Below are 18,685 nucleotides of genomic sequence, written 5' to 3'. Positions count from 1 at the left end.
TATTTCAATGGAGCCTAGCTTGGAGACATGGTGGAGATTGCTTCTCTCAATGTTTCAATGGAACCTATCTTGGAGAAATGGTGGATCATCCTTCTCTCCATGTTTCAATGGAGCCTACCTTGGACAAGTGGTGGACCTTTGCTTCTCCCTATGTTTCAATAGAGTTATCTTGGACAAGTGGTGGGTCTTGGAACAAAACCCCTTTGTAAAACATAGCATGGACATTACAAGTGATAAGGAAAAATATCATTCAAGATATAACCTTACAGGTTGGAAAAGTGGTGATGGACCTTGACAAGTGGTGAAGGATACCATTTAAGATATACCCTTATAGGTTGGACAAGTGCTGGACCTTAACACCCAGTTATTCTTAATATAATGACATAGAGTGGATAAGTGGTGAATCTTAAGACCAAATCACTCATGCTACTAGGTATAATACGTTAAAGAAGTGGTAGACATTGAATGTAAACACCCCATGTATAAAATATCATGGTTTTAGGGTGTTTCAATGGAGCCTAGAATCTTGGAGACATGGTAGATCTTGATTCTTTCCATGTTTGAATGGAACCTATCTTGGAAAAATGATGGAGGTTACTTCTCTCCATGCTTCAATGGAGCCTAGCTTTGACAAGTGGTGAACCTTTGCTTCTCTCTATGTTTGAATAGAGTTAGCTTGGACAAGTGGTGGACCTTTGCTTCTCTCTATGTTTGAATAGAGTTAGCTTGGACAAGTGGTGGACCTTGGAATAAAACCCCCATGTTAAACATATCATGGGCATTTCAAGTGGTGAGAAAGGATACCATTTAAGATATAACCTTATAGGTTGGACAAGTGGTGGACCTTAATACATAGTTCTTCCTAATATAATGACATAGAGTGTACAAGTGGTGTATCTTGAGACCAAACCACTCGTGCTACTAGGGATAATAGGTTGGACAAGTGGTGGGCCTTGAAATAAAACCCCCCATGTACAAAATAAAATGGGTTTAGGGCATTTAAATGGATCCTAGCTTGGAGACATGGTGGAGCTTTCTTCTCTCCATGTTTCAATGAAGCCTATCTTGGAGAAATGGTGGAGCATCCTTCTCTCCATGTTTCAATATAGCTTAGCTTGGACAAGTGGTGGATCTTTGGTTCTCTCTATGTTTCAATAGAGTTAGCTTGGACAAGTGGTGGACATTGAAACAAAACTCCCATGTAAAACATATCATGGGTAGTTCAAGTTGTGAGAAAAAAAACCATTTAAAATATAACCTTATAGGTTGGACAAGTGGTGGACCTTAACACCCAATCCTTTTTAATACAATGACATAGAGTGGACAAGTGGTGAATCTTGAGACCAAAGCTATCAAGCTACTAGGGATACTAGGTTGGACAAGTGGTGGATCTTGAATGTACATCCCCTATGTACAAAATATCATGGGTTTAGGGTGTTTCAATGGAGTCTAGCATATTGGAGACATGGTGGAGCTTGCTTCGCTCCATGTTTCAAGTGGTGGACCTTCAATTATTTTCCCATACCTAGTTTAGACAACCCATACACTTTGCAACTCTAAAGGTTGGACGAGTGGTGGAGCTTTGTTTATTTCCATGTTTTAATGGATCCTAGCTTGGACAAGTGGTGGACCTTGGAAAAAAGTCCCCCCTGTACAACATAGCTGAGTTTTTTCATGTTTTAATGGAAGAGAGATTTGACAAATGGTGGAGCTTGCTTATCTCCATGTGGATTTTAGAACTAGCTTGGACAAGTGGTGGAGCTTTGCTTTTCTACTCTTCATAATACAATGATGTATAGGTTGGTTACATGGTGAATCTTAAGGCCAAACCTCCCATCTTACTAGAGATGATAGGTTGGACAAGTGTTCAACCTTCTATCATTTCTCCATGCCTATAATCAGACAATTAGTAGAACTAGCATCTTCTATGTTGTCTAGAGCTGAGCTTGGACAAGTAGTGGACCTTGCTACTCTCTTCCCTTTGTTTATTAGTTTGAAGACTCATTATATATACTTTCTTAGATCTATATAATTACTCATTAGCTAGGTTACAAGTAGGTATGTAATTTGTTAGCCTCAAGGGACTTTGAATATTGAATAGTAAGAAAGTCAAGTGCTGGTTTGAAGATCTTTTGCTTATCTAAACTAGACTCTAACTCAATAATAAGTCTCTTAAGTTCCACAAATTGTCCTATCTAGTCTCCAAAAGAGTTTTAATTGGTTTGTGCTAGATTCTAACTTCCTTGATGGGGTAGAATCCTAGAAAAATGAGGCACTATAAGTTTTACCTTAGCTCAAATGGATTTTCACTTAAACTAGACTGCAATTTGGCACTCTAGTATCTTTGTCTTGATGGAGTTTAACACTAGATACATAGTAGTGATATTTAAGCTTCATGTCTCTTCACTTGATCGAGATATGAGACCATACTTTCAAGGTCACCACTTGTCTTACCTAAAGACCAGTGTGAGACATGGGAGCAAGAAAGCCATCCGATATTGTTTTAAGGACTATTACATAGAAAATCAATAACTTAAGTAAAGCAAAAAGACTGGGATCTTTCACAATTAATAACTTAAGTAAAGCCAAAAAGACTTGGATCTTTGACAGTTTTTTTCAAACTAAAAAAGCACAATCTCATGCTAACAAAACTATAAATCACAATTGAAAGTTTTGAACGAGAAAAAGATCAGCAATCTTATAAGAAGGATACTTTTCATTTCATTTGATGATTACAAACTAAAAGAAAGTCTCTCAAGAAATTGATAAACAAAAAATGTAGGTGACTGCTTCATTATTTTGAGCAAACATATCAAAATCTCTATTGATTGAGCTCCATCTAGTAGTATCCTTTGTAAGATCCTGCAGGAAGGAATAAAAAGAAAGATTTGTTAGATACCATGCACATGAGTGTTCAAGTATGTGTATCAAGAATATATGACATGTCACTAGTACCTTAGGGTTGCTTTCTATCCAGCCTTAGAAGATTGTTCTCAGCTTTCACCTTATTTATATAAGCCTTTGCTGTGGTTGCCTTCAAAACTCCTTTTGTGTTACAACCCAATTGCCTAGCTAAAGTGGTCAATTGTGACGACTTCATGCTTTCAATGGGTGTACGCTCCTTTGCTAAGATCTCTTGTATTTGGGCTCTTCTCATTTCATTGCGGTGGCTTGTGTCACTTGCATTTTCAATGATACTTTCATCCCTGTCACCTTTTGCAGGTGGTATTCTTCTTGTAAAGAACACCTTAGCTGACCAAACATCATTTTTCTGCTTCCAATACTCCATGATTTGTTTGTATTCACTATCATTTGCCACTATAGGTTGTCCATAACGATTAGAAGCAATTAAATCACGCACATCCCTTCTCTCATCAAGCTGAATCAAGTATGGCAGTAGCTCCTCCAAAAGCATATTGTCAACCATCTTCTCAGCATCAAATTGTGGTGGAAAAATGCAATTGTTTGCTGGTGAAATACGTCCCTTGTAAGGAGAGTCATCAATAAGCACTGTTCTTTGTGGATCACATTCAAACCCCATGGCAATTTTGGCTAGAGGCTTGAACATTGCCTCAACGTTTGGATTGTCGGGTCTAAACAATTTTTGAGTTTGAGAGGTGTAGCAAACATCTTGCGACCAAATTGCAAAGAAAGTCAATGTATCCTCAGCTAAGTTGTTTAGTGCTGCAAGGATTTGATACACATTATTCCTAGTAGCTGTCGACCAAATTGCAACATTAAACCTCTGTAAAATAGTCTTCAAGAATTGGATGCAACCTGGCCTGAGTATAATATATCTTTTTGAATCCATTTGCACTGAGTTGTGGTGTGAGGATGGTTGAGGGGAACGTTTCAACAATAGACCATTTAAATCCAATATAATTGTAAGCATGGATTTCTCAACATCTACGCTACATAATGTAGTACCAATTGGCAATAGCTCGTGAGTGGACTTTTCAGTCTCTTTTGATGTATGTTGCATTTTTGAAGCATCGATTTCTTGGTTCTCATTATTGGAAGCTTGCTCAAGTTGCACAACACTAGACTCTAGTATAGAAATATCATCCATCTTGGGCACTTTAGAAACCATAGAATCATGATCTTCCTCTTCTTCTATGTTTGGATCCTCTAGAAGAGAATATTTATAAGCTCTTGGAAAAATTTTGCATATCTTTTTCCAGTCTTGAAATCTATACTTATGCCCTCCATAGTTTAGAATAGTCAAACCACTTTCCAGGGTAGTATGCACAAATAGCCCATAACCAGCTCCTTCAATACATGAAAGTCGCACTTCAAAATTCACATTGTTAATATGGAAAATTACATCTTTGGGAATAGGAAAAGTTGGTGTCCCAAAAGGATCTTCATGCCAATCATAGTGTGAAATACATCTAGTTTTTATATCACTTAACTCCTTTGTGTCTGCAAAGAGAAGAAAATATTATGCATAAAATAATGACAATATCAAAGAAAGATATCATTATTTTATAGTCCAATAGGTCTATTGTATGGAAGACTTAGAGTGCCTCTTACATGGTGCCTCCAAGGTTTCCAAAAAATAAAATCATTGGAAAAAAAAGGCCACGGTGTCTCCAATCTATTGCCCATTTGAAGCATAGAGAGAACCAAGGTCCACCACTTGTCCAAGCTAGACATGGAGCATTGACACAAGATCCAACACTTATCCAAGAACCCTATAGTATATGTGGTAACATGGGATGCATTGATGCAACAAAAGTAGTCTAGCCTCCTCATCCATCTCTTTTTTCTTGTAGCCTAGAGGGATTAGTTTCAAGGTCTATCACTAGTCAAAAACTACACATAGAACATTGATACAAGGTTCCACCACATGTGAAACCTATCATCTCTAGTAGCATGGATGGTTTGATATCAAGGTTCGCTGCGTGTCCTACCTATACTCTATTGTAGCATAGAGATTCTGGTTTGGTGGTACTACACTTGTCCAAACTTGGCTTGTTGTTGATATCTGGAGGTAATCAAGGGTCCTCCACTTGTCCAAGTTAGGCATATAAAACAATTGCAAGGTCCGCCATGTGTACAACATATGATTGATTATAGCATGCATGGTCCTATTTCATGGGCAACCATCTTCTCTCCAACATGTGTCCAACCTCAGCTCCAACCTCGGCTCCATTGAAGCATGGAGAGAAGCAAGGTCCACCACTTATCAAAGCTATTATTTTCTCCCAGTGCTTTCAAAACCCATAATACGTTGTACATGGGGGGGGGGGGATTCTTGTTTCAAGGTCCACCACTTGGCTAAGATTGGATCCATTGAGACATAAAGAGAAGCAAGCTCTACCATTTTTCCAAGCTAGGTGCCATTGAAACATGAAAACCCCATAATATGTTGTATACGGGGGGTTTTTTCACGGTCTACCAGTTGTCTAAGCTATGGTCCATTGGAACATGGAGAGAATCAAAGCTCCACCACTTTTCTAAGCTAGGATCCATTGAAACATGGAGAGAAGCAAGCTCCATTGTTTGTCTAAGCTAGGCTCCATTGGAACATGGAGAAAAAAAGCTCCACCACTTGCCTATTATTGCATAGAGATTCTGGTTTGAAGGTCCACTATATACATATACGATCTATGATGGGTTGTAGCATGGGAGGTTTCATTTTAAGGTTGACCACTTCTCCAGCTCCGCTTGTCCAACCTCAGATCCATTGAAGAATGGAGAATAAAGGTGTACCAACTCTCCAAAATAGGCAAGAAAATCTCTATAAAACCCATGAACTGTTAATATATGCTATGCTTTGGAGTTTTGTTTGAAGGTCCATTCCTTATCCAAGCTACAATCCATTGAAGCATGGAAATAAGTAAGATATATCTATAGTCCAAGATAGGATCCATTGAAACATAGAGAGAATCAAGGTCCACCACTTGTCCAAGCTATGCATGGGTAATTGATATAAGGACCACTACGTTTTCACCTATACTATGCTCTATCATGGATGGTTTCATATACCACCAATTTTCCAACCTATTTAGTAGGTTGTATTATGGGGGTTTGGTTTCAAAAGATTTTGGTCTCTAAGGCCACCACCACGTGTCTAATCTATGCTCTAATTGATTACTTATGCTAGTTCTCAAAGTCCAAACATAAGCTCCCTTCTAGCAAGGTTAGTTTAAATTTAGGCTCCAACACCTGTCTAAGCTAGGTTCAATTTATGAAGCATCACCATTTAACCATGCTACGATCTAATGTATCATATCAAGGGGGTATTGATAAAAGGTCCAAAACTTATTGAGTTCAAGCTCTTAAGTAATTAAGTCTTTGTGAGTATTAAATGTTATAGTTTTAGTCTAAAGATCCACCATTCAAAAACTCAAGTAATTTATTATTTACATTCAAACCTTGAATGCTTGAGATAAAAAATACAAACTCAATCAATACTATATAAAGCAAAATCTAACATTAAGAGTATCAAATCAGTAACAAGAAACACTAACATGCACAAGAAACTCAAAACATACGTGTCTCCATTTCCACAAAGTCCTCCATTGACAGAGGATGTTGTTGTTGTTCTTCTTCTTCTCTTTGTGGAGAGCACTCCTCTGTAACAGGCACAATGCCATCTGATTGCGAAGTGGATTGTTGAATTCTAGCCCATTTTTCTATATCTTCATGAGACTTAGCAAAGTCTAGCAGCATGGTCTCCACGTTTTTTGCCTCCTCCACACTATCAATTAAGCATATAACTTCTTTTTTCTGTTGTATTCCTTCTTGTGCAACCAAGGAGCCATCACCAAAAACATCAACAAGCTTGCGGTCTTCAAAAAAATATGTACGAATGTAGTGCTTGACCAAAGCTCTTTTTTTGGACTCCAAATATTGCAAATCTGACATATCGTTATCTGCTACTTGAAGAAGAGAACAATCAATTGGCATGGGATGTTCCTCTGATCTTCTTCTCAGGTCTTCAAATGCATTGCCTTGTCCCAAGAAGGCAATAACTATTAGGAATTGAATTGCTCCTTTGCAAGGAGCTGATGGAAAGTGATGCAATGCACCACAACAATGGTAGCTCAGATTATCTCCCATGGCGTGAAAGGCACATTGCAATTTTGTGAAGTTAGTGAAATCCACAAATGCAAGAAAGATAAATCCAGGATCTTTTGACCCTCCAGCAATAGCCAAGATCCCATCCAAAGCATTGTTAAATGTCTCCTCACTCCACTTCAAATTGCCTCCAACGTTTTTTGTCATATCTAAAACACATAAGCCAATATGCACTTTATTATTGAAGTGGCGCATCAAGTAGAGATTGCCTTCCATTTGTAGGCTCACCACATAGATTGACCATGGCAAATCTCTAGGCTCAGTTTTCTCCTTTTGAAGGTGAATTGCACATTGCATGTATTTTATTGCTCCATCTGGAAAAGCCATTTTCTTTGTTCCACGCGTCAAACTAGATTTGATCCATTCCTCGCATAGCATTAAAATTGTTTTATAAACAACATCATTGATGTTATACATTTTGACCACCTCCTCCCAGTCTTTACATGGTGAAGACTCATTCAAATTGTTGAAGCCTTCAAGAAGTGCATCTTGAATCAATTTGTCTTGCTTCAACTGCTTGATTCGATCATACATGTCAGTTGCATCACCATCCTTTGCACTCTTTGACAGTAAAATCTTCTCATCTCTAATCTCTTCTTGAACAGTCTTTACCTCTGATTCCTCAAGGCCACAAAGGTATCTAAATACAGTTGTTGGGGGTTTCTTATTCTCCTCTTCTAGCTTTTCAATGATTTCTATCCAGCAATCATAAACTAAATCAGAGTACGTGACCATGTGTGCCTGTTTAGCGATCCAACTTGCTGCTGCACTCATTCTTGCCAATCGAAGAAAAGCCTAAAAAGAAATAGAGAAATAATTAAACTATAGAGCAAGATTTGTTAATTAAACACTATCAAAAAGACAAATAAAATAACTTACATCCCATCCGGCACGAGATGCATGTCCCTCAGCAATTCCACTTGCTGCCTTTGGTGGTCGTCTTGAGAAGATCCATTGACTCCGTAAATGTCTCAATATTTGGCTGTAAGGTTGCTTGACATACAATGCCTGAGCCTCCTCATTTGCAATGGCAGATATAGCAGTTGCAACAAATGGAGGAGCATTCACAACAATGCGAGCCTTTCTAAATTTATACACGCTAATCAGTCTTTCAAATACCTCTTTGTTGTTTTGTTCATTGTGAAGCAAAACTTTTGCAGCATAGATTGAATGCTGCCCATCAAGAATCCAATAATGATAATCTTTAATTTTTTGCTCCTCTACCTCTTCTACTGCCAAAGGAGTCTCCTTCTTTGATTTTGCATTTCGAACAGGCATCAAATATGCACATGCTACAGGCTTGGTCGTACTCCGTGAAAATCCAAATAACACACTTTCAGCGTGTTTTTTATCCATAATACGTGCATTATAGTGATCAGGAGCAAGCCAACAATTTTGAATAGGGATATCAAATTCCCTATATTGAAAAGGAAAATAATTTATGTACTTATTCATTCCACCTGTATCTTTTTCTTGTCCTTTCATGGCCTTAGCTTCTAAAACATTTGGATCCACAATTCTCATCTTTGACATTGAACCCTCTGTTGATGAGGATGCCAAAGATGCCTTGTCTACATCCAAAACGGAACTAGTTCGCTTAGCTGCTACTTTTTGCACTTTTTCTTGCTTCTTTGTGGATGGTGGTCGTGAAGCTTTCACCTTTTTTCGTTGTAGTGTGGCAATGATGGAGCTTTGAAGTTGATCTGCTGTGATGTTTGGATTTGATTCTGCAAACTTCCATCCTCAAGAAAACATTGTCTCTTCTTTGTTTCTAGACATGCGCTCCAATGCATATGCTCCTGGAGATAGTTGAAATTCTAGATTCATTGGAACTAGAATGTCAATGCATTCCACCTTCGGATGACTATCAACTACAGAGACAGATGCTTCCACAACTTGTCCAACATCTTCAAACAAGCTGTCATTCTCCTTTTTGGCAATAAATAGATGCACCTTATGAAATTGTGCACCCTCTATACCATGTATGTCCAAATACCATTTCCTAACGTCATTGCAAGTATAGTCAACTGAGATAGCAACCCTTGCAACCTGTTTTTTTGGAGCCATCTTTCCTGAAACAAAAAAAACCAAATGTTATTTTAGCACATACTTTTTTGTAATGAATTAAGTTTGTGTGAATACAAGGTCCACCACTTGTTCAAGTTAGATCTAAGCAAGTATACATAGTAATCTTTTAAGCTAGTAAACTAAGGGAAGGGAGAAGTAAGGTCCACCACTTGTCCAAGCTAAGCTCTAGACAACATGGAGAGATTCGAGGTCTACTAATTGTCTAATATAGGCTAACTATATTGAAACATAGAGAGAAGCAAAGGTCCACCACTTATCCAATCTAGGGTCCATAGAAACATGGAGAGAAGGATGCTCCACCATTTGTCCAAAATAGGCTCCATTGAAACATGAAGAGAAGCAATATGCACCATGTCTTCGAGATGCTAGGCTCCATTGAAATACCTTAAACCCACGATATTTTGTATATGTGGGGTTTAAATTCAAGGTCCACCACTTGTGCAACCTATTCTCCCTAGTAACATGAGTGGTTTGGTCTCAAGATTCCCCACTTTTCCACTCTATGTCATTATATTAAGAAGATCTGGGTGTTAAGGTCCACCACTTGTCCAACCTATAAGGCTATATCTAAAATGGTATTATTTACCACCACTTGGAATGCACATGATAGGTTTTACATAGGGGTCTGGTTCCAAGGTCCACCACTTGTCCAAGCTAACTCTATTGAAACATAGAGAGAATCAAAGGTCCACCACTTGCTAGGCTCCATTGAAACATGGAGAGAAGGATGCTCCACCATTTGTCCAAGCCAGGTTCCATTGAAACATGAAGAGAAGCAAGCTGCACCATGTCTCCAAAATGCTAGGCTCCATTGAAATATCTTAAACCCATGATATTTCGTACATGGGGGGTTTACATTCAAGGTCCACCACTTGTCCAACCTATTATCACTAGTAGCATGAGTGGTTTGGTCTCAAGATTCACCACTTTTCCACTCTATGTCATTATATTAAGAAGATTTGGGTGTTAAGGTCCACCACTTGTCCAACCTATAAGGCTATATCTTAAAGGGTATTCTTTCTGACCACTTGGAATGACCATGATAGGTTTTACATGGGGGTTTGGTTCCAAGGTCCACAACTTGTCCAAGATAACTCTATTGAAACATAGAGAGAAGCTAAGGTCCACCACTTGTCGAAGCTAGGGTCCATTGAAACATGGAGAGAAGGATGCTCCACCATTTGTCCAAGATAGACTCCATTGAAACATGAAGAGAAGCAAGCGGCACCATGTCTCCAAGATGCTAAGATCCATTGAAATACCTTACACCCACGATATTTTGTACATGGGGAGTTTACATTCAAGGTCCACCACTTGTCCAACCTATTATCTCTAGTAGCACGAGTGGTTTGGTCTCAAGATTCACCACTTTTCCACTCTATGTCATTACGTTAAGAAGATCTGTGTGTTAAGCTCGACCACTTGTCCAACCTATAAGGGTATATCTTAAAGGGTATTATTTCTCACCACTTAATATGTCCATGATATCTTTTACATGGGGGTTTGGTTCCAAGGTCCACCACTTGTCCAAGCTAACTCTATTGAAACATAGAGAGAAACAAAGGTCCACCACTTATCCAAGCTAGGCTCCATTGAAACATGGAGAGAATGATGCTCTATCATTTGTCGAAGCTAACTCTATTGAAACATGGGGGGTTTACATTCAAGTTCCACCACTTGTCCAACCTATTAACGCTAGTAGCATGAGTGGTTTGGTCTCAAGATTCACCACTTTTTCACTCTATGTCATTATATTAAGAATATCTGGGTGTTAAGGTCCACCACTTGTCCAACCTATAAGGCTATATCTTAAGGGTTATTCTTTCTCACCACTTGGAGTGACCATGATAGGTTTAACATGGGGGTTTGGTTCCAAGGTCCACCACTTGTCCAAGATAACTCTATTGAAACATAGAGAGAAGCAAAGGTCCACCACTTGTCCAAGCTAGGGTCCATTGAAACATGGAGAGAAGGATGCTCCACCATTTGTCCAAGATACACTCCATTGAAACATGAAGAGAAGCAAGCTACACCATGTCTCCAAGATGCTAATCTCCATTGAAATACCTTAAACCCATGATATTTCGTACATGGGGGGTTTACATTCAAGGTCCACCACTTGTCCAACCTATTATCTCTAGTAGCATGAGTGTTTTGGTCTCAAGATTCACCACTTTTCCACTCTATGTCATTATATTAAGAATATGTGGGTGTTAAGGTCCACCAGTTGTCCAACCTATAAGTCTATATCTTAAAGGTTATTCTTTCTTACCACTTGGAGTTACCATGATAGGTTTTACATTGGAGTTTGGTTACAACGCCCACCACTTGTCCAAGCTAAATCTATTGAAACATAGAGAGAAGCAAAGGTCCACCACTTGTCCAAGCTAGGCTCCATTGAAACATGGAGAGAAGGATGCTCCACCATTTGTCAAAGATAGGCTCCATTGAAACATGAAGAGAAGCAAGCTGCACCATGTCTCCAAGATGCTAGGCTCCATTGACATACCTTAAACCCATGATATTTCGTACATGGGGGGTATACATTCAAGGTCCACCACTTGTCCAACCTATTATCCTTAGTAGCATGAGAGGTTTGGTCTCAAGATTCACCACTTTTCCACTCTATGTCGTTATATTAAGAAGATCTAGGTTTTAAGGTCGACCACTTGTCCAACCTATAAGGCTAGATCTTAAAGGGTATTATTTCTCACCACTTGGAATGACCATGATATGTTCTACATGGGGGTTTGGTTCCAAGGTCCACCACTTGTCCAAGCTAACTCTATGGAAACATAGAGAGAAGCAAAAGTCCACCACTTGTCCAAGCTAGGCTCCATTGAGACATTTAAAGAAGGATGATCCCCCATTGGTGGAAGATAGGCTCCATCGAAACATGAAGAGAAGCAAGCTGCACCATGTCTCCAAGATTCTAGGCTCCATCGAAATACCTTAAACCCAGGATATTTTGTACATGGGGGGTTTACATTCAAGGGCCACCACTTGTCCAAGCTATTATCGCTAGTAGAATGAGTGGTTTTGTCTCAAGATTCACCACTTTTCCACTCTATGTCATTATATTAAGAATATGTGGGTGTTAAGGTCCACCACTTCTCCAACCTATAAGTCTATATCTTAAAGGTTATTCTTTCTTACCACTTTGAGTGACCATGATAGGTTTTATATGGGGGTTTGGTTCCAAGCTCCACCACTTGTCCAAGCTAACTCTATTGAAACAGAGAGAGGAGCAAAGGTCCACCACTTGTCCAAGCTAGGCTCCATTGAAACATGGAGAAAAGGATGCTCCACCATTTGTCCAAGATAGGCTCCATTGAAACATGACGAGAAGCAAGCTGCACCATGTCTCCAAGATGCTAGGCTCCAGCGAAAAACATTAAACCCACGATATGTCGTAGATGAGGGGTTTACATTCAAGGTCCAACACTTGTCCAAGCTATTATTGGTAGTAGCCTGAGTGGTTTGGTCTCAAGATTCACCACTTTTCCACTCTATGTCATTATATTAAGAATATGTGGGTGTTAAGGTGCACCACTTGTCCAACCAATAAGGCTACATCTTAAAGGTTATTCTTTCGTACCACTTGGAGTGACCATGATAGGTTTTACATGGGGGTTTGGTTCCAAGGTCCACCACTTGTCCACGCTAACTGTATTGAATCATAGAGAGAAGCAAAGGTCCACCACTTGTCCAAGCTAGGCTCCATTGAAACATGAAGAGAAGGATGCTCCACCATTTGTCGAAGCTAACTCTATTGAAACATGGGGGGTTTACGTTCAAGGTCCACCACTTTTCAAAGCTATTACCGCTAGTAGCATGAGTGTTTTTGTCTCAAGATTCACCACTTTTTCACTCTATGTCATTATGTTAAGAATATTTGGGTGTTAAGGTCCACCACTTGTCCAACCTATAAGACTATATCTTAAAGGTTATTCTTTCTCATGACTTGGAGTGACCATGATATGTTTTACATTGGGGTTTTGTTCCAAGGTCCACCACTTGTCCAAGCTAACTCTATTGAAACATAGAGAGAAGCAAAGGTCCACCACTTGACCAAGCTAGGGTCCATTGAAACATGGAGAGAAGGATGCTCCACCATTTGTCCAAGATAGGCTCCATTGAAACATGAAGAGAAGCAAGGTGCACCATGTCTCCAAGATGCTAGGGTCCATCTAAAAACATTAAACCCACCATATTTTGTAGATGCGGGGTTTACATTCAAGGTCCACCACTTGTCCAACCTATAAGTCTATATCTTAAAGGTTATTCTTTCTTACCACTTGGAGTGACCAGGATAGGTTTTATATGGGTGTTTGGTTCCAAGCTCCACCACTTGTCCAAGCTAACTCTATTGAAACAGAGAGAGAAGCGAAGGTCCACCACTTTTCCAAGCTAGGCTCCATTGAAACATGGAGAGAAGGATGCTCCACCATTTGTCCAAGATAGACACCATTGAAACATGACGAGAAGCAAGCTGCACCATGTCTCCAAGATGCTAGGCTCCATCGAAAAACATTAAACCCATGATATGTCGTAGATGAGGGGTTTACATTCAAGGTCCAACACTTGTCCAAGCTATTATTGGTAGTAGCCTGAGTGGTTTGGTCTCAAGATTCACCACTTTTCCACTCTATTTCATTATATTAAGAATATGTGGATGTTAAGATCCAACACTTGTACAACCTATAAGGCTACATCTTAAAGGTTATTCTTTCTTACAACTTGGAGTGACCATGATAGGTTTCACATGGGGGTTTGGTTTCAAGTTCCACCACTTGTCCAAGCTTACGCTATTGAATTATAGAGAGAAGCAAAGGTCCACCACTTGTTTAAGCTAGGCTCCATTGAAACATGGAGAGAAGGATACTCCATCATTTCCCGAAGCTAACTCTATTGAAACATGGGGTGTTTACGTTCAAGGTCCACCACTTGTCCAAGCTATTACCGCTAGTAGCATGAGTGGTTTTGTCTCAAGATTCACCACTTTATCACTCTATGTCATTATATTAAGGATATCTGGGTGTTAAGGTCCACCACTTGTCCAACCTATAAGGCTATATCTTAAAGGTAATTCTTTCTCACGACTTGGAGTGACCATGATAAGTTTTACATTGGGGTTTGGTTCCAAGGTCCACCACTTGTCCAAGCTAACTCTATTGAAACATAGAGAGAAGATAAGGTCCACCACTTGTGCAAGCTAGGGTCCATTGAAACATGGAGAGAAGGATGCTCCAACATTTGTCCAAGATAGGATCCATTGAAACATGAAGAGAAGCAAGGTGCACCATGTCTCCAAGATGCTAGGCTCCATCTAAATACCTTAAACCCACGATATTTCGTCGATGGGGGGTTTACATTCAAGGTCCACCACTTGTCCAACCTATTATCGCTAGTAGCATGAGTAGTTTGCTCTCAAGAGTCACCACTTTTCCACTCTATGCCATTATATTAAGAATATCTGGGTGTTAAGGTCCACCACTTGTCCAACCTATAAGGATATATCATTAAGGTTATTCTTTCTCACCACTTGGAGTGAACATGATAGGTTTTACATGGGGGTTTGGTTCCAAGGTCCACCACTTGTCCAAGCTAACTCTATTGAAACCTAGAGAGAAACAAAGGTCCACTACTTGTCCAAGCTAAGCTCCATTGAAAGATGGAGAGAACGATGCTCCACCATTTGTCGCAGCTAAGTCTATTGAAACATGGGGGGTTTACGTTCAAGTTCCACCACTTGTCCAAGCTATTATCGCTAGTAGCATGAGTGGTTTTGTCTGAAGATTCGACACTTTTCCACTCTATGTCATTATATTAAGAATATTTGGGTGTTAAGGTCCATCACTTGTCCAACCAATAAGGCTATATTTTAAAGGTTATTCTTTCTCACCACTTGGAGTTACCATGATAGGTTTTACATGGGGGTTTGAGTTCCAAGGTCCACCACTTGTCTAAGCAAACTCTATTGAGTCATAGAGAGAAGCAAAGGTCTACCACTTGTCCAAGCTAGGGTCCATTGAAACATGGAGAGAAGGATGCTCCACCATTTGTCCAAGATAGGCTCCATCAAAAAATGAAGAGAAGCAAGCTGCACCATGTGTCCAAGATGCTAGGCTTCATCGAAATACCTTAAACCCAGGATATTTTGTACATGGGGGGTTTACATTCAAGGGACGATACTTGTCCAAGCTATTATCGCTAGTAGCATGAGTGACTTTGTCTCAAGATTCACCACTTTTCCACTCTATGTCATTATATTAAGAATATGTGGGTGTTAAAGTCCACCAGTTGTCCAACCTATAAGTCTATATCTTAAAGGTTATTCTTTCTTACCACTTGGAGTAACCATGATAGGTTTTACATGGGAGTTTGGTTCCAAGCTCCACCACTTGTCCAAGCTAACTCTTTTGAAACAGAGAGAGAAGCAAAGGTCCACCACTTGTCCAAGTTAAGCTCTATTGAAACATGGAGAGAAGGATGCTCCACCATTTGTCCAAGATAGGCTCCATTGAAACATGACGAAATGCAAGCTGCACCATGTCTCCAAGATACTAGGCTCCATCGAAAAACATTAAACTCACGATATGTCGTAGATGAGGGGTTTACATTCAAGGTCCAACACTTGTCCAAGCTATTATTGGTAGTAGCCTGAGTGGTTTGGTCTCAAGATTCACCACTTTTCCACTCTATGTCATTATATTAAGAATATGTGGGTGTTAAGGTCCACCACTTGTCCAACCTATAAGGCTACATCTTAAAGGTTATTCTTTCTTACCACTTGGAGTGACCATGGTAGGTTTTACATGGGGGTTTGGTTCCAAGGTCCACCACTTGTCCAAGCTAACTCTATTGAAACATAGAGAGAAACAAAGGTCCACCACTTGTCAAAGCTAGGCTCCATTGAAACATGGAGAGAAGGATGGTCCACCATTTGTTCAAGATAGGCTCCATTGAAACATGACGAGAAGCAAGCTTCACCATGTCTCCAAGATGCTAGGCTCCATCGACATACATTAAACCCACGATATTTCATAGATGAGGGGTTTACATTCAAGGTCCACCACTTGTCCAAGCTATTATTGCTAGTAGCCTGAGTGGTTTGGTCTCAAGATTCACCACTTTCATTAAGAATATGTGGGTGCTAAGGTCCACCACTTGTCGAACCTATAAGGCTACATCTTAAAGGTTATTCTTTCTTACCACTTGGAGTGACCATCATAGGTTTTACATGGGGATTTGGTTCCAAGGTCCACCACTTGTCCAAGCTAACTCTATTGAAACATAGAGAGAAACAAAGGTCCAACACTTGTCCAAGCTAGGGTCCATTGAAACATGGAGAGAAGGATGCTCCACCATTTGTCCAAGATAGGCTCCATTGAAACATGACGAGAAGCAAGCTGCACCATGTCTCCAAGATGCTACGCTCCATCGAAATACATTAAACCCACGATATTTCGTAGATGAGGGGTTTACATTCAAGGTCCACCACTTATCTAAGCTATTATTGCTAGTAGCCTGAGTGGTTTGGTCTCAAGATTCACCACTTTAATTAAGAATATGTGGGTGTTAAGGGCCACCACTTGTCCAACCTATAAGGCTACATCTTAAAGGTTATTCTTTCTTCCCACTTGGAGTGACCGTGATAGGTTTTACATGGGGGTTTGGTTCCAAGTTCCACCACTTGTCCAAGCTAACTCTATTGAAACATAAAGAGAAACAAAGGTCGACCACTTGTCCAAACTAGGCTCCATTGAAACATGGAGAGAACGATGCTCCACCATTTGTCGAAGCTAAGTCTATTGAAACATGGGGGGTTTACGTTCAAGTTCCACCACTTGTCCAAGCTATTATCGCTAGTAGCATGAGTGGTTTTATCTCAAGATTCACCACTTTTTCACTCTATGTCATTATATTAAGAATATTTGGGTATTAAGGTCCACCACTTGTCCAACCTATAAGGCTATATCTTAAAGGTTATTCTTTCTCACCACTTGGACTGACCATGATAAGTTTTACATGGGGGTTTGGTTCCAAGGTCCAGCACTTGTCCAAGCTAGCTCTATTGAATCATAGAGATCAGCAAAGGTCCACCACTTGTCCAAGCTAGGGTCCATTGAAACATGGAGAGAAGGATGCTCCACTATTTGTCCAAGATAGACTCCATTGAAACATGAAGAGAAGCAAGCTGCACCATGTCTCCAAGATGCTAGGTTTCATCGAAATACCTTAAACCCACGATATTTTGTACATGGGAGGTTTACATTCAAGTACCACCACTTGTCCAAGCTATTATCGCTAGTAGCATGAGTGGTTTTGTCTCAAGATTCACCACTTTTCCACTCTATGTCATTATATTAAGAATATGTGGGTATTAAGGTCCACCACTTGTCCAACCTATAAGTCTATATCTTAAAGGTTATTCTTTCTTACCACTTGGAGTGACCATGATAGGTTTTACATGGGGATTTGGTTCCAAGGTCCACCACTTGTCCAAGCTACCTCTATTGAAACAGAGAGATAAGCAAAGGTCCACCACTTGTCCAAGCTAGGGTCCATCGAAACATGGAGAGAAGGATGCTCCACCATTTGTCCAAGATAGGCTCCATTGAAACATGACCTGAAGCAAGCTGCATCATGTCTCCAAGATGCTAGGCTCCATCGAAAAACATTAAACCCACGATATGTCGTAGATGAGGGGTTTACATTCAAGGTCCAACACTTGTCCAAGCTATTATTGGTAGTAGCATGAGTGGTTTGGTCTCAAGATTCACCATTTTTCCACTCTATGCCATTATATTAAGAATATCTGGGTGTTAAGGTCCACCACTTGTCCAACCTATAAGGATATATCATTAAGGTTATTCTTTCTCACCACTTGGAGTGACCATGATAGGTTTTACATGGGGGTTTGGTTTCAAGGTCCACCACTTGTCCAAGCTAACTCTATTGAAACATAGAGAGAAACAAACGTCCACCGCTTGTCCAAGCTAGGCTCCATTGAAACATGGAGAGAACGATGCTCCCCCATTTGTCGAAGCTAAGTCTATTGAAACATGGGGGGTTTACGTTCAAGGTCCACCACTTGTCCAAGCTATTATCGCTAGTAGCATGAGTGGTTTTGTCTCAAGATTCACCACTTTTCACTCTATGTCATTATATTAAGAATATTTGGGTGTTAAGGTCTACCACTTGTCCAACCTATAAGGCTATATCTTAAAGGTTATTCTTTCGCACCACTTGGAGTGACCATGATAGGTTTTACATGGGGGTTTGGTTCCAAGGTCCACCACTTGAATCATAGAGAGAAGCAAAGGTCCACCACTTGTCCAAGCTATGCTCCATTGAAACATGGAGAGAAGGATGCTCCACCATTTGTCCAAGATAGGCTCCATTGAAACATGAAGAGAAGCAAGCTGCACCATGTCTCCAAGATGCTAGGCTCCATCAAAATACCTTAAACCCACGATATTTCGTAGATGGGGGGATTACTTTCAAG

The sequence above is a fragment of the Adiantum capillus-veneris genome, chromosome 15, assembly GCF_014529385.1.
Source record: "Adiantum capillus-veneris isolate H3 chromosome 15, ASM1452938v2, whole genome shotgun sequence".
NCBI lineage: Eukaryota > Viridiplantae > Streptophyta > Polypodiopsida > Polypodiales > Pteridaceae > Adiantum > Adiantum capillus-veneris.
The sequence above is the reverse complement of the archived record's forward strand: the minus strand, read 5'-3'. Positions refer to the sequence as shown.